Here is a 27,477-nt window from a genome sequence, read left to right on the forward strand (position 1 = left end):
GGAAACTCCCCCACTCATTGTCAGGTAAACTCAGAATGTGTTACACTCAAGAGCTTTTTGTGTCAATTTTTACATGAGCTATGTTGGAAATGCCCAACTTCTCATCATAGGAGCCCAGCATGATTGGCTTAGTTAGACATATACATTCACACTGTAGCCTATTTAAAGTTAAGCTCCCAAATGCACTGATATCAGTGGAAACTTACATGCATAAATGTCACTGTGAGACAGCCCTCATAAGCTTCAAAGATTCAGAAGCAGAGTCTGATTGTACAAGTTGCTGACACTCAGGTCCTCAGGGTATCTAGGCACTTATCTCCTGCTGAAGGGAATTAAACAGAAGGCATCAGAGGGTGATGCTGAAACTCCTGCAGGCTTCATTTACATAAATGATGAGGTTCATTTCAAGCCAGTGGTAGCTTTTTTCTTCAGCAAACCCTTTTCTCAGAACTTTAACTTCTAAATGAATTTTAAAACTCATTCTTTCTCCATAGTTAAACACGAAATCTCTTCACAAATAATTTTCAACCTGATTTATCTTCTGGTAGAAGGCAATCACTTAGTACACACTTTTTATAACTTATGAAATACCTTGAGATTCTACTTTTTTGTTAAAGCAATTTACTACTAATTATGTCCTAAAAAAAAACCAAAACAACACACTTCCAATATCAAGCATTAAGAAATTATGGGGAAAGTACAATTAAAGATCACCATTAAAAATTTAAACAAGCATACATATATACACAGCTGCATGGTTTTTTGTACGATCTGAGCTACTTGTTTCTGCATTTACTTCCTCAACATCTTTATCCCTGGCAGTAGCAGGAGGGTGTATTGTGTGTGCTATATCCTCCCCAGTTTCATTTTGGTAGTACTTGGAAGTTAATTCCTAATCCTGTTCTCTCCCTTCTTTCTCCTCCTCACCACAAATTCCAGTCATAAGACACAGTGCTATTACAGCATGATAGAAAGCTCCCACCCTTCCAGCCCTGCACAGCTGTCTTTCACCTTGGCTTGTCTTTTCAAACAGGGCATCCCTGGAAGGAAGGAATCATCTCCTTAATGAATTTGGACTTTAGGCAGGGGCTGTGTGAAGAAGATTTCTCTTATTTTAGAGTCTTTGTGAGACCCTTCATTCAAAGTGTTTATACAGCCATGTATCTAAAAGACTATAATTATGGATTTGTTGAAAATATTCCTTACTAGAGGAGCTGTTGAATACCAGGAAGGTGCTTAATTATGAAGTTGTTTAAAATGCAGAGGATTGGGTAAGTACATAATTAAGGAGCTATCATTCCCAACACAGTAGGAAAAAAATGGCTCTGAATTCCATTAAGTAATCAAGGATTGATTAAATACGTCTAATATAATGCTGGGCCTATGAAGAGCATTGTTACAGAATTTTATGAGTCGTTCATATGTTTGGGACATATGAACTGTAAGAACTGTAAGGTTTGGCTGGGAAACACAAACATTTTGTAATTTAAAATCTTCAATATTATTCCCAACAGCTGTAATGAATGCAAGCTTGTGTCTGCTGCAGGTCCCAAAGATATCTGTAACACTTGATACTGAAAAGCAAATTTACAAGAAAATAATTAATATCCTTGGGTTTGAACAGGTAATTTCAAAGTAAAATTGGAAATGAGATAGGATATTTAACACTGGATAAACTCATTTGAATAATGCAACAGTTCAGAGATAACTCTAATTTCTTTTCAGAAAGAAATGGTAAACCAGAGAAAGTGCTCTCAATACACACTTGAAGGATGTCAAAACCAGGGAATTAAGCTTTTTCTCTCAAAAAAGAATTTGAAACACTAAAGGACAGTATTTTTCTCAGTACAAGTCCAATCCTTTGTACACCTGGCTGTATTTCCTGGCACAATAATGAATTTTTCAAACAAAATTTTATTGCTGATGTTTTAAAAAATGTGTACCATCTGACCTATTCTGAATACACACTGAAAAATTTGCAGTGTCATTGACTTTTATCTTACACAAGTTATCTGATTATAATTTAATATGTTAATAGCATAAATTAGCTAGTCAAAAATAAGCACAAACCTACTATCTCCGTAACTGTATAAAGAAAAGGAAAATTACCTGGGGATAATTCAATAAGTTTGAATGCTACCATATTTTTTTAATCTGAAGGAGAATGAAAACAAAATTGTCTTTTGTTGTTGTTGTTTTCTGAAGAAAAATACCATGAGCCTCAATTGGCAATAGATTATTTCACCTTAACCTCAAGTCCAGCAATAAGCTGACCCTGACCCTGGGAGTAAAACACACCAGCAAGGAATCCACAGGTGTCTAATGAGCAGAGGTTGTTTACCTGTGCCAGCTAACAAGGTTACTCTTGCTGTTGTCCCCTCTGCCCTCCACACATGGATGCCTGACCTGTTTGCTCATCAGTTTCAAACTGCCACATTTGCAAGCAAAGAATTTTGCAGCTTACCTAAACTTCAGGTGATTACCTTACAATTCTATGTTGCAATTGATGCTCCTGTACCTGTGCGTGGAGGACAGGACAGAATGGGTGTAGTATTCTCAGAAACAGATATTACCCCTTGTCTGCCAGATTATACAATGGACTTTTCATGTCATTTTCATATTCAGAGGAAGCAGGGTCTAAACTGAATAAAATAGATAGCCAGGCAGAGGAAAAAGCCCTTCCTGACTATTAGGGTATGACTAGCTGAAGTTCTAAACCGTGAGATTTTACGTTAATCATTATATTAACAGATTTACAAGCACTATAAAAATAAGAGCAATACCAAAGATCTTATTTTAAAGGAAGGAGATAGCTAGAGTAATCCACAGAAACTGATTTTAGGATGATTTTTTTTTCTTTTGTCAGCTTTTGATTTTTCTCCATCCTTTGAAGTCTCTAGAGCATTTATAGGGAATACATCAAATGGAAGTAGTTCAGTAGTGTAGGGCTGAGGCTATGGATCAACAGTGACAAAAAGAAGTTCCCCAGATAGTCTAGCCTCTGTAATGATAAGGGAAGACATAAAATTCCTCACAGAAGTCAAGTTTACCTTCAGTTCTCAGAAAATTCAGGTTGTTTTTAGAGGTGGTAATGGAGAGAAATCTCCCACAATAGCTTTCCAAACTGCTCTAATATTAATTACCTTCACTTATAGATACTTTGCCCTTGTTGCAGATTGTGGTTGACTAATTTCAGTTTATATGCCTTGTATTAAAAACTCACTTTCTCCTAGTCTGGGATACAATTCCCTTGTGTAAGTGACTACACATTAACACTCACTCTCTTTGTTAATGAGCAAAACCAACTGCATTGCATAAACCTTGATTATAATACTTATTTGCCAATGCTTCCTTCACTTTTGAATGTGCAACTTCCATGAAATGGGGCTAATAATGCTGCTCTGGTGGCAGTTTTAACAGTGCTGTACTCAGTGGGAAGATAATTTCTCAACTTCTGCTTGTATTAAGACACATGATATTTTATTACAGCCATTTAATCAGGCAATTAAATTCTTCCAAGTACTGCATTATTCAGAATGTCTGCTTCACCAGTATGTGCATCATCTACAGCCTCCGGAAACACAGAAACTCATTGTATAATCTATTGAGCTGGGATAGAAGAGGCACTCCTTAAGTGTTAGGACTAGCCCATTTTACAGCTCCATTAACAACTTTAATAAAACTGTCAGTAAGCTATTTTGTAATTCATCCAGACTCCTATCTTAGCATTATTAATTGTGATTTAATGGGACATCTTGTTCAATATCTCAGACAAATCCACTCATTTCACCCCCTGTTGGTTTTATGAAGAAAACTTGCAACTTTGGATTTATTTGACAATACTTTAATTTCTTTTACCTGCCTTTTCAAAACTACAGCTGAATTATGACAGAGAACAACCTTGTAAAATAGGTATATGTATTTTCAAATATCTGTGGTTTTAAATGTGTGTTTTGTTTAATTTCAGTTTGACAATTTTTTACATTGTATATTTGTGAATGGAAGAAAGATGATTTACTGAGAGAGAAAAGAGGAAGGAAATTTGTTGAAGGTAAAAACAAGTAAAAGACAGTCAGATCAAGGATCCTTTCAAGATCACCAAATGACGTTTCAATAGGAAAGAAGCAGTTTCACAGAGCAAGGAGAAAACATGTACAGATGGGTCACAGTATGAAAAACAACAGAGTAACTGCTAGATCTTAATGCTTTCTCTGCTGAAGTACTTCAAGGAGTTGGTTGCAGGCTTTGCAGGAAAGAAGTCTCCTTTTTACAATAGTAGTATTTAAACAGGTAACTGTTTATACAAAACAAAGGTCCTTTATCATTCTTATGCTGATAGTCCCCATGTGCAGACAACGAGTCACTTCTATAAAACTAATGACTTGACCAGATAGTACCCTCGAACAAAAAACAGCAAACAAATTCCACTAGTCTGCATTGCTTCAGCTTCTATCTGTCACCATCTTGTGTCACTGAATCATGTCTTTGTCTGCAACCAAGTGATAAAATGGCTTTCCCATTAACTCCATTGTTCTGTCCCATTTCCAGAGGAGCATTCTCTTACTTCACCTGCATTTCTAGGTTATCAGTTTATGGCCTCCCTTATTTCCTTTATAGGTTAATACTGGTCAGATTCTGTCTCTAATATCCGCTCTGGAGATGCTTCTTTTCTCCTCTGTCAACAGCTGAAAGGCCCAACAAGCCACCTTTGGAAGACCTTAGGTTTTTCTGCTTTCCCCCTTCTCAGCCAGGTGGGTCAGAAAACATGTCTCTGAAATGTCTAAAGAGATTGTGGCTGAGTTCTTGCAATTGCTCTTATTCTTCTGTACCACTCTTTTGAACCTTGGACAATATACACCACCAAGCTGTTCTTTCTATTTCTTGTAGCTTCTTTCCAATATAAACTGTCTTCCTGAGCATTGGCTCTCTTTCTCTAGTTCACCTTTGCCTCTCTGTTACTGTTCACCTTTTGTTGTTTCTCCAGTCCTGAGCAGACCAATTTTTTTTCTATTACGATGCATTAAGATAACCTTATAAAAATCCCACAACTATGAAATGAGGTCTCCAGTTTCAGTTGTTTCAACCTCCTCTCATCTAGAGCTCCTTTTATTGCTCAGATACATTAGCTACTAACATAGAAAAAAACCTAAACTTATATACTAGTCACGCTTACCACACTTTGTCGATCTGAATGCAGACATATCATTTCTGTTGTCCTTGTATAACAAATTCAAACTAATTTCCTTCACTTTCAGATCACCGTTAGTTCTATTCTCTCCATTAAAACTCTTGAATTATATGGTAGTACAAGGCTAGGAGCCTGATTTCCCACTTCAAAAATACCTATTCTATTATCCATCACAGCATCCACTGAGTATTGAATTAACGCCTTTCACAAACAATTTCCTGAGGCTCACTTTCTATTTTCTTTTAAAAATTATTTCAAGGATCATTTTTTGAAAGATTTCCAAACACACTGCCGTGTGTGTTTTTGCTGAACTGTACTAAATATGACTATAGGTATAACATATTTGGATATTTGTGTATGTGCATATGTATGTATAATGTTCACATATACATGCATACTTGAATAGGTGTTTAAGTATTTATATGGCTTATGCACATGGAACATGACATTCTTGTCTTGTTAGCATGTCTTCCCATACTTTTTCATACTGCTTCTTTCCATGGATCCAGGAGAAAAAAGAAGTTAATAAGATCACTACCCATGTTTAACATCAGTCTGAAATTTCCCCTGAGCCCTCTGTTCCTTGTCTTTTCTGTCCTCAGTACATCAGAATATGGATTGTGTAGCATGATACACCTTGACATGGCCCAGCAGTAGGGCAGTGACCTCTGGGTGTTACAACATAAATAAAAGCAATGCCCGTAGGAGCTGAGAGGAAATAATTTCAAAATTTCTGATCCAAGCAACAAGAAATGCTGTTGACAAAGAAAGGGTTGTGTTCTTTGAAGCTTTCAAAACAAATGCATTACTTTAGACCTACTGTGAAGATGATAATGATTTGATTTCCATCAACAGAAAGCACTTAAATCTATCATCAACCAAAATGAGACTTTGGAATCAAACTATAAATTTACTTTCACAGATATAGACATGAAAATATTTGAAGTGAATACTCTTCCTTAGAGACATATCTAATGCATTTGGCATTTTGCAGTACATACTAATTCAATGATAAAATACACCTACACACTTATTCTTAGTACAAAAATGAATTGTCTTAATTGTCTTTTTTGTGCTCCAAAACATAGCAAATATAGTGCTGACAGTTTCTTCTGATAAAGGTGGTTAAAGAAAACTAAAATCTTGATAGAAAATATCTTAGAAATACTTCTTTTCCAAAATATTTTAACATATAAATAAAAGACAAGCTATTAACACAAAAGATCTTATCAAACAAAAATATTGTTTGGACACACAAGAAAGGGGCTCAGCTGCCTGACCCTCAGCTGTCCTTTTCAGCAAATCCACCATGAGAGCACATCCAACGGTTAAGCGTGCCAAGATAATAGTCAGGAAAAACAGCTAAAATTATTAGGAACCAGATGGCAATATAGGAAAAAATACATAGGTATTTTGCATTGGGGTCACACTGTTGCCAAGCATTTCCATTGGCGTTAGCTCCCTACCAGAGTAAGAAGAGGTGCAGTGTAATGAGACAGTATTAAAGACCAAAAGTACAATATGGCTGTTTCACACTCTGTAGATGTCTTGAAAACAGATTGATATCTATGAAATTTACATACCAAAGTAAGGAATGAGCATATTTTCAGCTATAATTTGGATTCTAACTTAAACAAATAAAACAGTAATAATGTCAATTAAGTAATTAATTGCAAAAAATATTTTTGTGTAAACAATCTTTTTACATAATCTCTACTTAGCATTCAAGTTGGAAGAAAGATTATCTGCAATGAATGGATGATCCTCTAGTCAACCTGCTAAGAATTAAAAATTAAAATTTCAAGTTTATGGTAATTCAAACAGGCACCACAATATTTTTCTACTGTTAGAAGGAGAAATAATTGCAAAAAAAGTATATTTTCTTCCTACTGGAAAATTATTTTTGCCAGGACACACAGTCATGTGTAGTTGGTGGCACATCATTTGTTTCCTGCTTACGAAAAATGAAAATCTTTCTCACAAGGGTACTGCATCTTATTTCCATCCTAGTTCTTTGTGATTTTGTGAAATGGCAAAAATTCTTTTCTGTCTTATACAATCTCCTTCATGCTACCAGAGTGGCAGGCACCATCTGACACTAAATATGTATTGCCCCAAGCCATTGCTTATAACAGAGTTTGAAAATTAAATTGAACATATTAGTTTCAGATTTTTCAAAAGAAGAAGGGATGAGCAGTGATATCATTGCCAATGTATTTATTAAACAAAAATCATCTTTAAAGAGCTGCACACCCCACTGGTTCAAAGAAAATAGTAAAGAAGTCTTGCATACTACGGAGTTCAGTTGAAAATAACAGAATTTTAAAATTGAAAAAAATAGGGTTTTCATGCATATTTCATTACTTTCAAGAGGAAAATGTCATAGTAGGGTTCTGTTATTATGCCTGATTGCTTTCCTAGGAAGAAAGGTGTTGATTGTCCTACTATTCCCATTAAATAAAAAACATTTTGAGAAGAATAGTTTACAAATTAATCAAAGGTCAGTTTCTCTGGAAATGAGACCCCATATTTCATCATGACAAAATTATTTTAAAACAAAATTTATTCATTACTATATTCACTCCTTACTGTGCATCTCTCTGAAGATATGCATGAGTAGAATGGCAAGAAGTTTATACTTGTCTTTTTCAAAACTTGTGTTTTGTGTTAGGGAAAAAAAGAAAAATATCGGGTGTTTAAAAATGTACATAACACACTGAAAATAAAACTAATAAATGCCTCTTATCTACTATAGATGCTTTCTTTAAAAAAATATTGCAGAAATAGGTGGAACCATGTAAGGTTTTACTTTATTTGCCATAAGATTTTTCATTATGCATCTCCTGATTGTCTCTTGGTTAAATAATATGAAGTACAAGATACTGTAACAACCTATCACTGAGGTGTGCTAAGACTCTTATTTGTTACCTAAGTTATTTGAAAATATTTTTTTAGCCTTCAAAAATAGTGAAAAATAATTTTACCATACTCACTTGAAACATGCAATAAGAGCTAAATAACAGAGAATTAAATGATTTTTCTGAATCCTAAATTTTAAATGGAAACCTCGATTTCCAATTGACATGCAAAATGAGCAGCACATTAGTCAGAAAATATTGTTAGTTGTGTGCACCTGGTTGAAGGAAAGGTAGTATTTTAAATAGTTTTCACTAAGAAAGGGAAGAATTTCTTAATCAATCATCTGTTGAAGATGAATTTTGAGCTTATTGCCGTGAATAAACACTGATATTCTCTATAACTTTAACATCCATAGGTTTTTTTCTGTAAGCATATTTATACTATAGACTGCTAAATGTGAAAAAGTATAGTGATGTACATGTTGTTCAATGTTTCTACTAGTGTAATTGGTAAATTTTTAAAAAACATTCATAGGTTTTAACTAAAAATCCTGCAGAATTCATTCAAGCTTTTTCATAGATTTAAAAATGAACAAAAATATCACAAAACTTGGACAGATTTTGTTCAAGGATCTGAAAAATTGTCAGAAATCAACAGCAACACAGACAAACTAAATACAGCATTAGCCAAATCTTAAGCACAAAAACTGTTTGCAAGTTTAAGTTAATCAGTTCAAATCTGAGCAGAGCTGTTTGATGAGACACCAATAACACAAATGTATGTCTTTAGCGTGCATGGAGGAATTGTCTTGTTGTTTACATACAGGCAGAGAAATAGAAGAAAGGCAGAGGGAGATCTTCGTGTGTAAGTTTATAGCTTTAGATGCAAGTGAGAACACCGGTGTTTAAGAAGGGTAATCTCGCTGGTAGACCTCAAACCACAAAAGACATTTTTCTTTCAAGGAGAGGAACTAATCTGTCATAGTAGTTTGCTGTTATGTCTGGCAAATGTACCATTAAAACACACATGGTGTGCACCTACGTTTGGGGTGTAGGTCTGGAAACCCAATTAATTCGTCTGAATGAAAGATGGCTGAAAATCTTATTCTCACGTAAAAATGCAGTGAGGAAGATGCGTTGGTGCATTTTTCTACAATGACAAATCAGTGTCTTATTCACATATCATGTACAAAGTCTCGTTCAAAACTAAATAGATAAAATAAGAGGAAAAAGCTAGGAGCTATTTGGCATAAAAGGTGTTCTTGGATATGGCTTAACTGCACTATGAAAAGAACCCCAATTAGTCTGGTTTTTACAAAATGATACAAACTTACCATAAATCCATTGACTTAGGTCAGGAGATGTGAAGCCAGGAGTGAAAAATCTCAAGACATTGTGTCAAAAGTAAAGCTTCGTCAGGAATTTCTTAGAATTCTTTTTGAAAATTTAGTCTTGTGTGGCACCTAATTTCACAGTATTCTTACCTTATTCAATACCCTCAGTCCGTAAACACACCCTCACATTATTAGCCTGTCATGGCTATTTAAATAACACCTTTTTTTAAAATGTATGGCAGTAACAAGAGACATTTGATTTAAGATATTGTTGTTGAAAAGAAGATGAAAAAATGCTTCTCTGTGATGGAAGAAGCGGTGAACTGACAAGACCAGAATAGCTTTGAAATATATATATCAACGATGCTAGCAAAATATCTGTAGTGCTCTGCATCAGTTTTTGATTCCCCAAAGGAATGCTTTAGGAGATGTCCTCCTACTATGAGACTATTCAATAATAATTTGGCTCCACAGATTTGGTTTTCCAGCATTCTTTTTAGATTTTCTGAGTCTGATGGGAAAACAAAGAGCAGCTACTAACATCCAGCAGTTATTTTAGCTGCCTCTTTACATTTCTCCTAAGTGGGCACTGGAATATGACAGTAAAGATGAACATGAGCCTCTATGATTCCATAAGCAAAGGAATAAAACTAGAGTGGGTTTTATCAGTAATGGGAGTAAACTGCAGTGAAACATTTTGCTAAGATTACAGAGACTGTGTCAAGACTTTTAAACATCATATTCAAAGTGGGCTGAGACTTCTTCCCCTTTTTCCTCCACCTCTGAATCAAGCGCTACAAAAATTTGACTGACCAATACATCGCATAAATAATACAGCATTTAAAATTACTTCTTTTTTTTTTCATACAAGGTGGTTTTAACAAAACATTTTAGTCCAACTAAATAAAATGCAATTGTTCAGCTAAGATATCAGATAAGAAAAATTTAATTCTCTGCTTGATATTTCAGTAGCAGATAATGGTTTAAGGTTAAATACTTTTTGATATAATCACTATTTATTACTTAAATCAGAATGAGTTGGAAAAATACTGCAGGAATATCCCTATATTCAGATCCTCTTTCAGTGTAATTGCTTTTTCAAGGAAGATAAAAGATGTGTTAAATACTGAAAGGCTCTCTGGTCATTTTTGAAAACAAACAAAACAAAATCAAATAAATAAGGTACACAGTGAGAGGGATAAAAGTTTAACTAGGGCATTAAGATTCTAGTGATCACAGAAGTCAGGACACAGTAGAGCTTCAAATCAACAGTGAGTTATAGAGTGTTTTCGATAAAAATAAAAGACCACATGGGAAAAATATAAAAATACATAAACAAAACTGAAAAACATTTTAAAATAAAAGAAAATATAAAATTAATTGTATGTATCAATAGTTGCTTTACTGTAGGTTTTTCTATGCTTAGAACCTAAAACCCAGTCATTAAAATAGAACACTGATGTATGCCTACTTCTTAATCTACTACTCCTACAACTACTGAAGTTAATGCTAGAATTTATCAATCAAAAACAGTATTAAAAAACATCTTTCTTGACAGTTTTATAGTATGCTTTTCATTACTTGAGGAAACACTCTTCTTAGGAAAAAGTATGGGACATGTAGGATTTTCATTAATAAATGCAAGTGAACCAAATCTCATTATATTTATAGGTGTTGTGGCATCACAGATATTCCTGATAGCATTCCGTTGTCCTAATTGCAAGAGCTTTAATTCAAAAGACATATTTGTAGACAATATAAAACCATGTGGACAATGGTTCCTGACTATATTTTTTTCAGTGTAAAACATCTAGAAAGAATCATAAATGCACTCAAGAATAAAATAACTTGGATGATGAAGATACACAGATGTGGCATTCAGAACATGATTTAGTGGTGAACAGAGCAGAGCTAGGTTTAGAGTTTGACTAGATCTTAGTTGTCTTTTCCAATCCTAACAATTCTATGATTCAGTGATATTTTTCAGTCATGAATTTTTGGCTATTATTATCACCCTCTTAAAACCTCTTAAAAACAACATCTGGGCCAGCCATGGCTGTGGTATCAAATTTCAACTGCTGCTTCTTTTACAGATTCCTACATCTGCTGACATTTGTTTAAATACTTATGAATTTGCAACATACTGTTCTTTACTTATAAAAATGTTTCAAGGATTGATGTTGTAGATTTTCCTTTTTTTGTCAAGAGATCAATAATATTGCAGCATGTGAAGTTTCAAGTGCCCAAGCTATTACCTGTAAATGGGAAGACGAGTTACAAATCTAGCAGATTCCAGCGACACAGTATTGTTGGTAGCATCTGCTTGTTCTATGAAGAACTGCCTGGAGAAAGACGTTTTAGGCTGATATAGCTCCAGGAAGTATTCCAGGGTGTAATACTAGAAAAGAATGCTAATGAGCAATTATTATGTCATTAAACATTAAATTTTGAGTAGCCACTCTATTACTGCATGTCCTGTTCCTGGCTCTGGCTGTCAACGCATTGCAGGATGTATCCTGCAATGAGGGGAAGGTAAACAAGAAGTGGGAAACTGAAACTGGAGGCCTTCTCAGCTTTCCTCCTGGCTCTTTTATTCCATTTCTGTGTGGTGATAATAATGGTTTTAATTTACTGCTTTCTGTTTCCCCATGACAAAAATTAAGATAATAATTAGATACCTATTTCACAGAGATAGCCTAAAGATTAGTAAATGTTTGAAAAACTCTTTTAGAATATAAAGCCCTATATAAATGCTAATGATTCTTATTAAATTAACTTGGTCTTATGCTGGGACCCACGCACTGGGAAAAATAAAGCCTCTCAGTAGTCACATGAAGGGTAAAGGAAATAAAAAGGAAAGGAAGACCATCAGTAAAAACAGGAATACCTGTCGGTATATTCTCAGTGGTCAGTTTCTGTGGATTTTTATTCTTTGTTGATTATGCAGTTAAACACTATTTTTTCTTTAAATAATGATTGCCAGCACCTTTCAAAAAGAAAATTACCTTCTCCTGAGAAAGGAAGAGGCAATAGTGCATTGCTATTCACTGTGTTCTCGCTGTCTTCTCTAATGTTTCCCTAACTGTGGCTGTTGTCTCTGCTCTCTCACCCCCACTTCTGCCATCTGTGCACTTTCTTTTACTTTTGAACTCCATCAGGAGCCCTTGTTTCATCCTCCCTGACACTGCTGTGCTGGTTTGATTTCCTGTGCATTGGAATGGGGTACTCTTGTGCCTTGAGGAGGACATCCTTGAAAATCATGCAACTCCCCCAGACCCTTTGCCCTTCTGGGGCAGTCTCTGGTGAGAATCTGCCAAACAGAGCTCTGAACAAGCTGAAATAGTTTCTCCTAAAGTCCAGGGTTGTACATTTGTCTTTGTCTAGCTCATTTGTCTTTGTCTAGCTCATTTACATGTCTTTGTCTAGCAAATGATGACTGAACAGAAAGTTCAACAAATAAATTAGCCTAGAATATGGACACCATCAGAAATGAAAATGTCACAAAAAATTGTATGACATTTTTACCCTGGGTACTTGCTCTAATTACCACTGTTCTTTGTACTACCTTTTTAATTTCAGCTATTTTAGAATTTTTTTTTAGACTACTACACAGATAAGATACTAATGGTCCTGTTAAACTTTGCTATTTTCTCATCTGACTCCTGAATTTCTTCATCTTTCTTTTCTGATTCAAACCACTGTGAGATCCTGTAAATCATCTTTGCAGTATTTGCATCTCTGGCTTTCTCTGCAACGCTGTTGAATATTTTTGAAGTGCTGTGATCTACTTTGCATCTCTTTCTATCTGCCTATAAACTTCTACAGACACACGTTTTTTCAAGCAAACCCCAAGCCTTTTGTCTAAATCAAAGTCTGCATATCGCATCTACCCCTGAATTTTTTTATGTCTGTTTTAGCAATAGGAGAGTTTTATACAAGTGCTAGTGATAAAAATGTAAGCAGCACTACTAGACATGTTGCCCTTTGACTTTATTTGCTCATTGGAAGCTTCTTAATGTGATCTTTATATGCAGTATTAGGAATTGGGATGATCATACTTTAAGAATTACAGTGAAGTTCCTTGTATGCTATCAGGACATTGGCACTTTTTTAATATTCTTTTACGCGGGAATAAAGGAGAATTATTATGCTTCTCTAACAACAACCTTGTGCTATTACTAAAAAGCTAAAAGCAAAAATATTTAAAAGTTTGAATACAAGAAGCAGACTTCTCCACTGGTTTCTCCAACAATCACATACATTTTTAACTGGGCATGAAACACACGTCAGCCAATAAGCTATACATCATCACCATTTTCAGATAATGTTTTCAGTTCTGTTTACAGAAGTTCCTAAGAAGGATAAACGATATGTAAATATTCTGTAGTTGAATTTGGCTTGGTAGTGTCTTCCATCAACACAATATATTCACCGGAAGCATGTGAATTATTTGTGGTTACAAATGAAAAATTTACAGTGTAAGCATTGACACATTTTTATGTTCTTGAAATTGAATTTTATTAAATTATTTTCAAGTGATTCTGCCTTTTCCCCCCAAACTTGATTAAAACCTCACACTTCCTAGAAATGCAAAAGGATTCTAAATGAAATTATGGAGATGCTTACAAATAAATATCTGCAGAGTTAAATCTCATCATTAAAATTGAATTGGACAAGTCTTTGTTCCTAAGTCAATTAGAGATAGAACATCTGACAAATATCATGAACAAACACTACCATCAACTTCAGCAGTTTCCCAAAGGAAGAACAGTTATTTGCATTTCCAGATTTTCACTTCATTTACAATTTAAATGCAAATTAACAAAGACTTAACAAAGACTATAGTCACTTAAAAACCTTCTCTAACTTTGAAAAAAAGTCATAAATTGTCTTCATGATACTCAAAGACTTGTAAGTCTTCCATCAGTCATAAAATGTCAAGCCCTTGTTGAAACTTTCAAGGAAGTTTTACTTTGGTGGGCTTTAATATAAAAATAGACATGCCTTTCCCCAGAAATATGTGTGCTCTTTTAATCTGGCTGATACCAAGAACTATGAGACAAGGATTTTCATAAAGTTTATTTGTTTGTTTGTTGGTGGTTTTTTCTGGGGGGGAGAGGATAAAAAATCAGTTACTTTCCTGTTAAGAAACACAAGGTGAATATTTTAGGATTTGGGACCAAAATATCATTCTACTAAAAATCACATACAATTTTCATTCTGGCCCAGACAGAGACACACTCTAGAAAATTTGTAATTATGACTTCCAACCTTGTTCAAAACCCATAAAAGTTAATGGGAATTTGGCATCCATGCCATGGTCATTAGATTGAGTTTTGAATGTTCTGAAAAAGTTCCAAGTAACTTCATCAGAGTGGAATTGCATATTGTCCCTGATCATCTTACCCTTTTCTTAACCTGTTGAAATACTCTGCCTGACTGAAAAATTGATTGACATCTCTAATTCCTCATTCAGATCTTATGACCATGACAGAGAATAAAATTTATTGTGTGTTATCATATTTTCAGGATTGGTGCTTTTTTTGTTTGGTTTTGTTTTTAGGAGTATTTTTGATATGTGAAATGCTAGCAATAATTCTGGTATGGGAATTACCCTCTTTTACTTAAAACATAAGACAGCAATTTCAAGCTTTGATGATGGAGGACAGAGGGGTTTTTTTATCTTATAAAGTATTTGAGCCACTCTTTTTTTAACCAGCAATTCAGCTCTGGAATCAGAGCTGCAAATTCATTATGTATGAATTTACATAATGCTCATGTAAATTATGCATATGCTTCAATAGTTGGCACAATTAAAAATAAGAATAAAGAAGTCAAAAGCTGTTTTGGGAATGTCAAAATTTTAATATTCTATCCACTATACTCCTGAGTTAGTCCTAATACCTCCCTGGGTTAAGTTATTTCCTTCAATTTGTAATGCCTTGATTTAATTTCTAGTTATTAGAAGGTACCTTTTTTATTTAATATAAAAGCTGAAAAAGCACAAAGCATTACTACAGGGACTGAAGACACGACAGAATATGTGCTGGTCACCTTTGTCCAAAACAGAAACAAAAGCTACATTTAGGGAAACAAATAGTTAAAAATTAGTACAAACAGTTCATATTTTTTGCTTTCTCTAGTGTGCAAGGAAGCACCAGCCTGAAGTCTCTTGCCCTCCATGCACTATCCCAGGCAAGTATGCTGTATTCTGCTGTTTCACAGAGGTATTGACAACCTCTGTGCCTCTAATGCTTGCTTGAAGCTGGGCCAAGTAAGACAAACCAGTTTGCTGGTTTTGCTTGAATCCATGTCCAAATAAGAAAAATTTGAAAGAAAAGCATTTTTTCAAAGTCTTTGTCAGTGTTCTATATTGAAGATATACACACTTTTGAAAGGTCAGTGGTCATTCTAATAATTTCTTTTTATCATCTCAGTGGTTCATGGCTGAGTGTTAATGCATGTATGGATCTCTAGGGACAAAGCTTAAAAAATTCTTACAGGGATGACATAATTCTATACTGTAAGTTTTATAGTACCATTGAGATGCATGGTACAGCCCTGTGGACCCTGTCTGTGACTGAGCAGTGTTGGCAGCACCCCAGTGTTTGGGCTTTATTGAGCAGTGTTTGCCCAGCACATGTCTTTCTCTTGTTCTCATTGCTCCCATCCTCCCACAGCAAGCCTTAAACTGGGGTGGGACACAGCTGGGATAGCTGATGGGAATTGGTTTAGGGGGTATTCCATACCAGATGATTTTGTGCTTAGCTACAAAAATGGGAGAAAGGAGGAGAAAGCTTGTGTGCACTCCTTTTGCTTTCCCTACTAAATCCCCATTATTTCACTCCAGAAGTCTTATAGTCTTCCCTTTATTTTCTCCCTCTTCTGCAGGAGAAGGGATCAAGAGAGCATCTGTGTGGGTGCTTGGCTGTCAGCCACTGTCAACCCTCCACTGTAAAAATCTGGCTGGACTAAGGATGAATACTCAGTGAAGATCTTCCTAGCACTGTTTTGCTAAATTAAAGCCAATTTAGAATGCTGCTGAAGGCAGGGAAATATTTCCAGTCCTACTCAGTGAAGTCTCTATTTATCAAAAGGAAGATTCTTCTAAGCAATCAACTATGAATCCATGAGAAAATGTGGATACAAAACAGGAAGACAGAATATATCCTTGTGTATGTTTTAAACACTTGTTACAGGTATGTTCTCATGTTGATTCCATTTGACAGGTAGGAGAGCAGGTAAACAGAAAGAGAGGGTCACTAAGACTGGGGCCTGTATAGAGCAAGAATAGGATTTCTTCTAGCAGATGGGAAGCTAAATCCCAGAATCACAAGCAGAATCAGAGACTTCTTATCTCAGAAAACAGTCACCAAATACATATTTGTTTTTAAAAACCAGTGCCGAATAGAAGCTCAGAGACTTCAAAACTAAGTTGAAGAACTAAGGATGCCCAAGAGAAGATATGACGCAGCAATCCCTGGTTCTGATTGTTACAAAATGTCACCAAGTAATCAAGAGTTCTTGGGTTGTGCCTATTGGAAAGGAGAATGCACTCATGTGAACTGCCAAATAATCACAAAATGATGGAGAGCAATTCAGGTTAACTGAATGCAGTTAGTATCAAATTTAAGTGCAGCTCAAAAGCCCAACCATCTGACACAATGCTTTGACCTGAAAAAAAATCATATTAAATTGTGAATAGCTTTTAAAACAACAACAATAAACAACAAAAAAGCCAAATTGAGGTCAAGAACCTTTGACCCTATAATTCAATGTTTTCAGTATAGGTTTGGATCACAATTTAAATCTGTATTTTTCAGATTTAATCCATCTCAAGACCTTTTCTACTTTTTCGTTTTTACTTGCAGTGTAAAAGATAGATAATTCATTCTAACAAAAAGCCTAAAAGGCTTTGTTTATGAAGCCTTTCCCTCAGCCATGATGGATACTGTTTAAACCAGAGAGAATATGAAGTTTCTAGAATTGTCTTATCCAAATTCTGACATACAGTGATTTCTCTCTGACATTTTTTATTTTGTAGATGTTTCCATCTGAAGCTGCTTAGGATATGGGGAGGGATTTCCAAAGTAATATTTTCATATGAATTTGCAGATAAAACCTAAGACATACTTGACAGCTATTATATTTGAAAAAGAAATTACTGGGTAAATGTAAAATAGATTCTACTATTCTGTACTCTGGTATTTATTTCTGCTTTCTGAAAGTGTTGAAACTATGTACTGCACCTTTCTGGTAAGTACTGTGGTTTGCAGAAGAGTAATTATACTTGTCTCATAAAAGTACAACAGGAAGAATGGAGAGTTGCTAAGGGGTGTAGCTCCAGAATGAAGCTTTTCTCTCAAAGTTAATTAGGGTAAGAAGCAATTACAGGGATATGCATTTCTGTTAAAAGGACTGCCACTAAAATAATTTTTGAAAACCTTTCATAGCCAAGTAGACATAAAGAATTTGTTATTATGTTTCTTAACCTGTAGGTCAGTACATTTACTCTAGTTTATTGCATTGAATCCAGTGGATTATAATCAACACTTCTATAGTAACAAATTGCATAGTCAAAAAATATAAGCAGAACATTCTCCTGCTGCAGCAATATTCATCGAATTTCACTGAATTTATGAGAGCCATAAAGGAGCTAAAAGCTCCTTTCCAAGAGTTTTTACTTATGTATTTTCATTTTGTTATAAAAAACAGAAAATCAGAAAAGCCATTTCTCTCACCAGATGAAAGCTCCTGACACTTTAGAGGCTTTGCTTGGAGACCACAAGCCACAAAAATTCAAGCCTATAATTTCTTAAATGCCACTAGGGGAATACCTGAACAGGAAACACAGAACTAAGCCAAGCACATAGTGGAGAAATCTCTTATTATATCACAGAAACATTCAAGACCATGTATTGTAGGTATCAAACAGGGAGACAAGGAAGGAAATGTTCTGCAGGATATTACAGCAAAATGATCCCTTCTGAGAAACAGCATGCTCACAAATACATATTTTTTACTTAGTGAAGGAATTGAAAAGACAAAAGTAATCCCTAAGGCAAGTTAGAGCCACTTTTATCTTGCTTAAGGAGGATCAAAAGCAGATCAGATTCAAATGCTTAGGTCAGGCAAAAGCCATAATAAGAGCAAAGCTTTCCCTCTCCAGATTCTTCCCTATACTCCAGCAGAGTTAGAAGATATCTCAAGAACCCTTATGTTTTTGGAAACACAAACACTGCAGATGCACACAGTACATATCAAATCTCCTTGATGCAAAACAAATATCCTTGGGTTACAGGTGCCACACAATGGCACAAGATAGTAAAGTGCTTTGATCCCTGGGTTGTTAACTCTTTTAACACCTGGACTTTGAGAGGGCAACTCAGCCCATGGTGGGCTTCAGCAGAACAAAGCTCACTGCTTTTTTTTGTCTTTCCTGCTTGCCATTTCCAGAAGCCAAGTGTGGGGAACAGGGGTTCTACCTGTGATGTAGCAGGGTCCGAGAGGGCGGCAGGAGCTGGCTGCCCCCCCGGACTGGGTCTCTGGTCCATGTAATCCCCCCGGATCTGGAGCGGGCAGCCCCCGGGGTCCCGCGGCATGGCGCGAGTCTCCCAACCACAGAAATTCTAGCAGGAAACAAAGTAAGACGAAGGAATGAACTGGAACTCCATTTCTGTTCTGGCAGGGAGGTTTATTTGGGGTATCGGGGAGAGGGGTTGCAGGGGAGGAGAAGGGGGGAGAAAAGGCAGGGACAGGGTAAGGGCTACCAGCTCAGAGATGAGACCTCTCCCAGACCTAGGTGCTGGCTTTTAAGTGGAAAGGAAGGGGGCGGGGCTGGCTCTCTCTGAGCCAGTCCCAGGAGAAGGAAAGGAAGGTTGGCAAAAGGGTACACACCAATAGGTTTTCAGGTACAGCATGATGCCTATTTTAAAATGAACCAATAGCATAAAAGGCAGGGGAGCAAAGAGAGCACATTGAATCCTAAAACCCCACATTGCTACATACCTGCTCTGCTCAAACCCACTGTTTTTTCTCCTCTGTACTAGAAGGAAATCTGCCTGTCCAAAGAACTAGTGTTATAAATTTACCTGCTCTTTTGTCCATACTATTTGAGTATATGACCAAAAATACTTTGAATTATAATTTTTTAAAAAAATTCTAAGATTTTAACATCTATCCATTATTTAAATATCATTAAAAAACCTTATTTTTAAATGGAAAACAACAGGAAGAACATGGGGGGAACATAAACAAAAAAACCCTACAAAACCAAGAACATTATTAGGAAGCATAAGTTTTGCATAAATGCGTATGTGGGAAATTTGAAAGTGACAATTACAAGGCTTTAAAGGAAAAGATATGTTTCCTCATATGAAATGTACATTGAAATAGTTTAAGTAGTGCTGTGGCTTGCACTGTTTATATAAAGATTTTCACAGAATCACAGAATGGAGGAAAATAAAGAGCAGATGTATAACACCATAAAACAGAAGTCTTAAAAGGGTATATGCAGGGTGTTAAGTGAAGTAAGCAATCAAAGAAATCAGAAGGCCATCTACAACACTAATAGTATACTTGGTGATTTTGAATAATTAACTTTATTAACTCCCTAGAAATGCGAGGATTACATGCAGAGCTGACTCCAGTTACCATATGTCGGGCGACCACCTGATGCGACAGTAGTTCACAACTTTCAAACATTACAAAGAGTACTGCAGGGAAACACAGTTTTATGGAATAATTCTGTGACCAGCACTGGATTGTAACTAAGCACCTGAGGATGTCATTTCTTGGTCATAGAGGTTACATCTGCAATGAGTATGCAAGACACACAGAGGGTGAATGGAGCAGCTCATGTGCAGAAGGCAATGGGAGGGGGCAATGGAACCCCTCTGCATCAGTACTGCAAAACCCATGGTTCAACTGCACATAATGCATTGTGGGAACAGACAGAGAATCCCAGTCCTATCAAGAAATAGATCTATTGACTTCAATGTAGAATCGGTTGCAGGGGTCTTGAGAAGTACAGATGAAATTAAAGATTACATGCTCAGGAGAAATGTGAGGGTAATGGGGAAACCCAAGTCTGGATTGCATAAGTAATGTTCTTTGCCAAGGAACATGGGATAAAAACACTATACTGAAAGGTATGGAGGTTTAATTTTTAAAGAATTTTAATTTTTAGTTTTCCATTATGCAGAGCAGTGACAATAATCCTTAGTTTTCCATACTCTATGATATTTATTCCAAGCATATTTTTTCCAAGCATTTTCTAGCGTCTCTGCTTTTTCTGTAAGAGATCATTTCATCTACCATGCAATAAAAGGATGACAGAAATCTAAACTCTGAACTTCCTAGCACATAAGATATTATGATGCTGGTGATTAGGTAGGTCTGACTGATTAGATGTTTATAAAATGTTGAAATATAAATATGTATAAAGAAATTAACAGATGCTAGTGTTGACAAGTAGACCCATGGTGACTCTAGCTTATCAACATGAGATAAAAGAGTAAGTTCTACAAAATCCCTGCTGTCTTCTCAGAAATACCAAGAGTATACAGCAGTGAGAAAAAGATCCCTTAGTAGGGTCTTCAGGGAAGTAGGGGAATTCATGAGTATCTGCTGCTACACCAGCATCTTACCATATATCAATATCAAATCTTCTAACATGACTTCTTAGCACCCCTTAAGAACAAGTCTGTCCTGAATTAGAACAGGTAATAACACAAAATATCTCATCCCTCTGGAAAAACAAACATCTAAGTCTAACATCTGTTTCATTTGAAGCAGAATGTGGAAAGAATGGTGAGGGACTGAGAGGACAATGGAAATCATCAAGGAACTCTAACATTAGTTGTTCAGCAGGTCTATAGAGTATTTCCTCTAAATAATGCTGAATATACTTGCTTAGAAAACAGACACAGATGTTGCATTTATTTTTATATCTTAAAATATAATATGCTTTATAGCATATAATGAATTTTTAAATACTTACTAATTTAGAATTCTGAGCAGTATTGAAGTAGTCTTTAAATGAGGATTTTAAAAAAAGGAAGAATATCTACAGGTAGGTCTTTATTCTTCCTTCACTGGGAATCCTAATGAGAATACCCTGCTCAAGAATAAAATGACAAGAGAAAAGTTCAGTCCTTAAAGTGTATGGTAGTAGCATAGCACCATTGGTACTCAGGAAACAACCCCCTTCCCACTGATTCCACTGGCATGTATCTTTGCTGTGACTAGGACCAGATCCTGGAGATATTTTTTTTCTTACACTGACCACCTAAACAAATAAATGAAAGGACTTTTTATTTTTATCTGTGCATCTATTTGAACAGCTACTGGAGCTGAGAAATCTCAACGGAACAGAGGGAAAATAAAAGGGATTCCCAGCTCCAGACCATGGTGTCTCTGAAGAGACAGTCTTGCATTTCTTTGAGCCTTGTTTTGCTAACCTAAATGTTAGCATTTAGGTAATAGTAAACTCATATCAGTTGCCTCGGCTTATATGGTTGTATATATGTGGGGATTTGTTTTGTTGTTTTCTTTTTGTTTGGTTTTTTGGGGTTTTTTGGGAGTTGGTTATTTTTTGCCCATTTGTCTTCCTCCCTGGTCCTCTGCCTTTCCTGCAAGGCACCAGTCTTCTCCCTGTGTCTGAGCCACAACCAACTGGTCAAAACTTTTACACCCCAAGCATGCCCATCACTCCTAACCAATACTGAATTTTCTCCCTGTTCCAAGGTTTCAAGCAGTCAGGTGGAAGAGAAAGGTAACTTTAACTTTGTAATGACCATCTTCTGAGGAGCACAGCCCATGAAGAAACAACATAAATAAAGCAAAAGTTGTACTGCCCAATTAATTTTCCCTGGAAATTGTTTACCAGGAAACTGTTACCCCTGATCTTTAGTTCAGGTTAGCTTTCATGGGATATTTTCCCGCATCTCTATCTCCAGTCAGTGAACATGTCTCCTCCATGTAGTACTATACAACGACTGTAGAGTACACTGCAAAATTATCATGGTGACTCCACCTTACTGAAAGTGATATCTGAATAACTTGCAAAAAGTTTCTTGCCATCTTTTTGGAAGAAAAAGCAATTGTATTAACTTGCTATTATAGATTTTATAGATTTTTTTTTTAAACTAATTTGCAATAAGTTTAGCTAAAATGAAAAAATAATGCAAGTTGATGTCAGTGGGATTCCAATGGCAAAAACTATTCAGGCCATTACCTCAATCATTTTCTGCGGATTTTGTCTAAACTCAGTGGCTTTGTGTCTTCATAGATTTTGACGAACTATTGCATGATAAAGTATGTCCATTAAAAAAATTATCTCAACTCACTAAACTAAATAGGCCAACTAAAAATTCTAGATGAAAGAATAATTTGAGTGAAAAATATAATTTATTAAGCAAATACATAATATGTCTTTTTTGTTGCTGGTAAGAATCTGATTTCAAATGAGATCACTATTCTCACTAAACAAATGGACAATTACAGGCACAGAGCTATAAAGAGACATCTACTTCCAAATCTTACCTTTATCTTCAGCTAATGAATAGAGAAAGACCCAGTTTCTTGCCAGAATTAAACAGGAGACAGACAACCTATGCAAAGAGGCATAAATATTATAATTTAAGAAAATCAAACATAGTTACTGATTTTATTACCTCAGTCTTATGAGTGACCACCATACTAGCAAATACTAAATTAGTTCCTTTTGTTTACTATGTCTCTGGACAACTCTGAGTGAATTGTTAGAAACCATGATTCAAAACTGTTCCAATTTTGTGCACAGTTAAACAGAATATTTCCTATGGACTTTGAAATAGGTAACCACTTCTGACCTCTGGAGTCATTTGCATAATAAGCAAAATGTAATGCACTGTTACACTTGTTAATGGCCTGTGTTTCAAGCTATCATTACATATGGCTGAAACGCCTAATTAATGAATATGCAATAAAGATTAAAATAATGAGCATGGTTATTAGGAATGAATCTTTACCTACCTTGTTTGAGTTGAAGTGAGACTTCAACTGTTTGCAATGAATGTAATAGTATAACTACAATAGAATTAATCTATTATATTCCTTAATGGCCTTCCAGGGTCACTATATGAGTCAACATTCAGAAAAGTCATGCGACTCCAGAATGTCACCTTGGGAACTTATTGTAATTAGCAAAGAAAGTGAAAAATATGGCTCTAAAAATCTGCCCACCAGTAAGCAAAAAAAAAAAAAAAGTAATCAAGTATTTCTAAAATTAAAAATATACATACTGATAAATTAACCACTTTAGATAACATGCATGTGTTGTACAAAATAAACTTAGTCTAAGACCTTCAACCCTTATATTCTTGATCTTGCTTGATTCAGCATCACAAAATTTGCTTGGGAAGGTAATGAGGAGGTGAGGTCTCTTCTGATTTGAATTACCCTGTAATCCCATTTAAGATGATACACATATACATACAATTGCAGCAATAGAATATCACTAAGGAATCAAGATTTGCTAAAAGATTCAGAAAAAAAGGATATCAGTGGGTAATCTCTTCTAATTTTTAATAAATCTCTGCCTTACAGATGAGAATTAGAAAAGGAAAAAGAAAACCAGCACAATGGGCCACCGCACAAAGCTGGTAGATCAACACAAAAAAAAAGATATTAGCTTTCAAACATATGTGCACTTCTACAACTCTAGAACATACAGCATGGAATAAAATTCAGTCAAGAAAGTTTTTCTCTCTGATAAAATTGTACATTCAAAACTTTAACAAATCAAAAACATCAAGTATGCAGTGAGACAGGACTTTATGTTAGAGGAGCTGCAGTCCTATGACTTTTCTGGTTTTCTTAATCTCTACTCTCTTGGCCCACAGTACTTTCTTCCTCTAGCATTTAACTGCAAGATTTTTCATTGCTCTGTCCCACCCACACTTGCATTTTAAAACTATCTATGCTTTAATGTTTCCCATTTTCTGCCCTTTCTTGTATACTGAAGAAAAATAAAACTATAATAATACTTTTTTGCATATACCCATTACAGGATTTCCTGGGTTCATTAAACTTACTGTGTTTCCACAGCTGAATATAACGAGGATTAAGTAGTGCATTTCAAATTTTATTCCCATTTGGTTATGATGTTCCCAGACTCTGGAAAAGAAGCTCACACAATTTAAAGAGCAGTTAAGTGTCTCATGTCTGAAATTTTTAGTTTTCTTTTCTACAGAGCTGAGTATGTGATTTGATTTTAAAAGCCCTTTACAGTATTTTCAGAGTGCTGCAGAAATACTTTGCTGTGAATTTTAAGAAAAGACTTTAGAAAACTCCTCACTTACAGCCAGTCACCTCATGCTCATTTTTGCTGCTCATTCCAAGCAGGATTCTCTCTGTATGAGTGAGACCAGCTGAAAATTCAGAAATATCCCTGAAATTTGAAGACTTTTCTGTAAATCGACACCTGTGCAGCACTTGATTAGGTACTCTTTTTCTTTCACACCTTTTATATTTTTTTCACAAGTTCATCAGTCTAATTCTTTCTCACACTCATGAACAAAGCTGTATTATTTCCTGTTATCATTTCTATCACGACACTATCCAAATGATGACATTTTTCTCTGATTTTACAGGTATCATCTGCTCCTTCAGAGCATCAGACACTCCATCAGACACTTCTAGCCAAGTCTGAACCTTCTTGAGTGTACCATGGGGAGGCACTGGAAGCAAGGAGCATGGGTTTGTCCCTCTATAAAGCAATAAAGCAATGCACCATGCTTTCATATACACAATTGATACAAGCATTATTGTCTTAATACAGCAATACTTAAAAATTCTAGCAGTTCAATCCTTTATCCCATTTTCAAAGTTTTAATGTCAGAGTTGGAGGCTGACTTGTGCTGTGTTACAGAGTATCTATAAAACTGCAAATTATCCTGGCCTGTCCTCCCATGATAATTTCTACCACTGCTTTCAAGCATGATGCTGCTTGCTTCTTGTTAGCTACATCTTCCGGGGAAATTTGTGAAAAAAGAGGGTTTCAACATATTGTTTATAAACACATGATTGATTTTCATTTTTAGTCATACAGAGAAAACTGAACTGAAATGTACTTGCTTCTGAATGGAGAGATATTCCTGGCAATGGGACTTGCTCTTTCTTTTGGAATAGGTATTAAGACATCAAACTCAATATGTGTGTGTCAGGAGCCTGCTCACTTTAGCCAGAGATTTTTGGCAAGATGTTAAAAATTTCCCAATTTCTACATGAACAAAAACTTCTATTTACCCTCCCAGTGGGGCAATGTTGTGCTGTAGTGACACATCTTTGGATTGCTCTGAGCCCAAAAGACTGTGCATTAATTTTGGGGCTGATATAGTGTCTCTGAGGTTTATACATTTTCTGCAATATTGTCCCTCTTCAGTGAATATACAGAGACCTAATTCTTCTGAACTGTCATTCAAGCACCACTTGCAGGATTGTTTTCCATTAAAATTATGTGTTAGGGAGAAGATGAGCTCTGCAATCAGTAGTGCCTCTGTGTGATACTGACATATCAGGACTCTCTTCTTTTAGTTAGAGGAAGCTTCTACATACACAAAGCATGGCAGTTTCTTAAAAAAAACAAACAACAAAACACATACAAACAAAAAACCCCCCAAACAACAAAAAAAGAAAAAAAATAAAAGCAAAAAAAAAGGCAATTTAACAGAGTTTGACACCCCCTTTGACACCCCTTTCCCACAGGGACCTCTGTCTTTGCCCCAGGCCAGCTCTGAGGTGATGCAGGTGTGTAACCAGAGACCCTCTGAGAGCATTGCTGTGTGAGAGCAAACCATGGGCAGCCCGGTGGGCTGGACATGATCCTGATGACTGTCATGGGACTTGCTCTGCAAGTCTTGTTCAATACTGCAGAGTTGTTCCTCTGTCTTAAAAGCACACTGCCTCTGCCTGCCTTGCAAAGCAGCCTACTCTTTTGTCCCCATACACCAACTTTTTCCAGAGGTGCTGACTCAGAAACATTTATCATTTCAGGCCAGAAAACCTTTTAAGTAAGCAGAAGAGGAGGCATGCATTCTCAATTAGGCTCTAAATTTGCTTTTCTCAGGAAGAATATTGGTTTTCAAAAAAGACCTCTTCAAAGCCCTTTCATTTTACTTGATGATTCAGCTCAGGAGCACTGAGTAATGCACACGATATTGTGCATCTCGGGAGCTGTTTAGAAACAGATTGCATACAAGAAATATGTGGCTTTTATACCACCTGCATTGATATAATTGCCTCTGGGCCATTGATTTCATTTTAAAAATCCATTACAATCGATTTTATAGTTATATAAGCCATGAATACAGGAGAATATCTAGCTAAATTTGTTTGTCTATGAAAGTGATGTTATTGGTATGAAGATCTTTAAGCTATCAGTATTATGAAATATCAGAATCAGCACATTCACTTAAAAGATTAGAAAACAGTCTCTATGACTCCTTTTACAAGAAAATGACGTGTAGAGAGGAGTTAAAAATGTGTTATTTACTTCCCTTGCCTGGAGCAACACCTTTGTTTGTTTACCTTGCATGACCTATTTCCACATGTAATTGCATGATTTCCATAAAGTCAATTAGAATATTGGCACCAAAATACGTCACTGTGTGCTAAGCCAAAGGCATATGGAGCAGCACCTGAAATGCTGTTATTTTCTCTGATGTTACATATAACTGTGCAACAGGCAGAGAGAACCCACAGATCATCTACTTAATGAACCTCTATTTGCCACAGGATACTTTCAACAGTCTGTAACAAATTCCTGTAAAGGAAGACCATTATGGTCTGAGGGGGAGATGTGAGGGACATCCTCAGTATCAAGAAGAGACTTGCACAATGATTACGTAAATGCATTCCATTTCATTAATAATTGTTTGCTCACACTATCACTAGTGTCACAATATAAGCATAAATTGTCTCTGTTTTGCAGACATACTTCAGAGTTAGCTTAAAACAAATCAGCTTGAGGAACTGAAGTGAGAAGTGACTTGATGGTCTCTTGACAGGGGCTAATGATAAATTGTAATTCACTCCGTTATGAGAAGGTGAAATG

Source organism: Lichenostomus cassidix, chromosome 2, assembly GCF_008360975.1.
Source record: "Lichenostomus cassidix isolate B80296 chromosome 2, HeHo_3.0, whole genome shotgun sequence".
NCBI lineage: Eukaryota > Metazoa > Chordata > Aves > Passeriformes > Meliphagidae > Lichenostomus > Lichenostomus cassidix.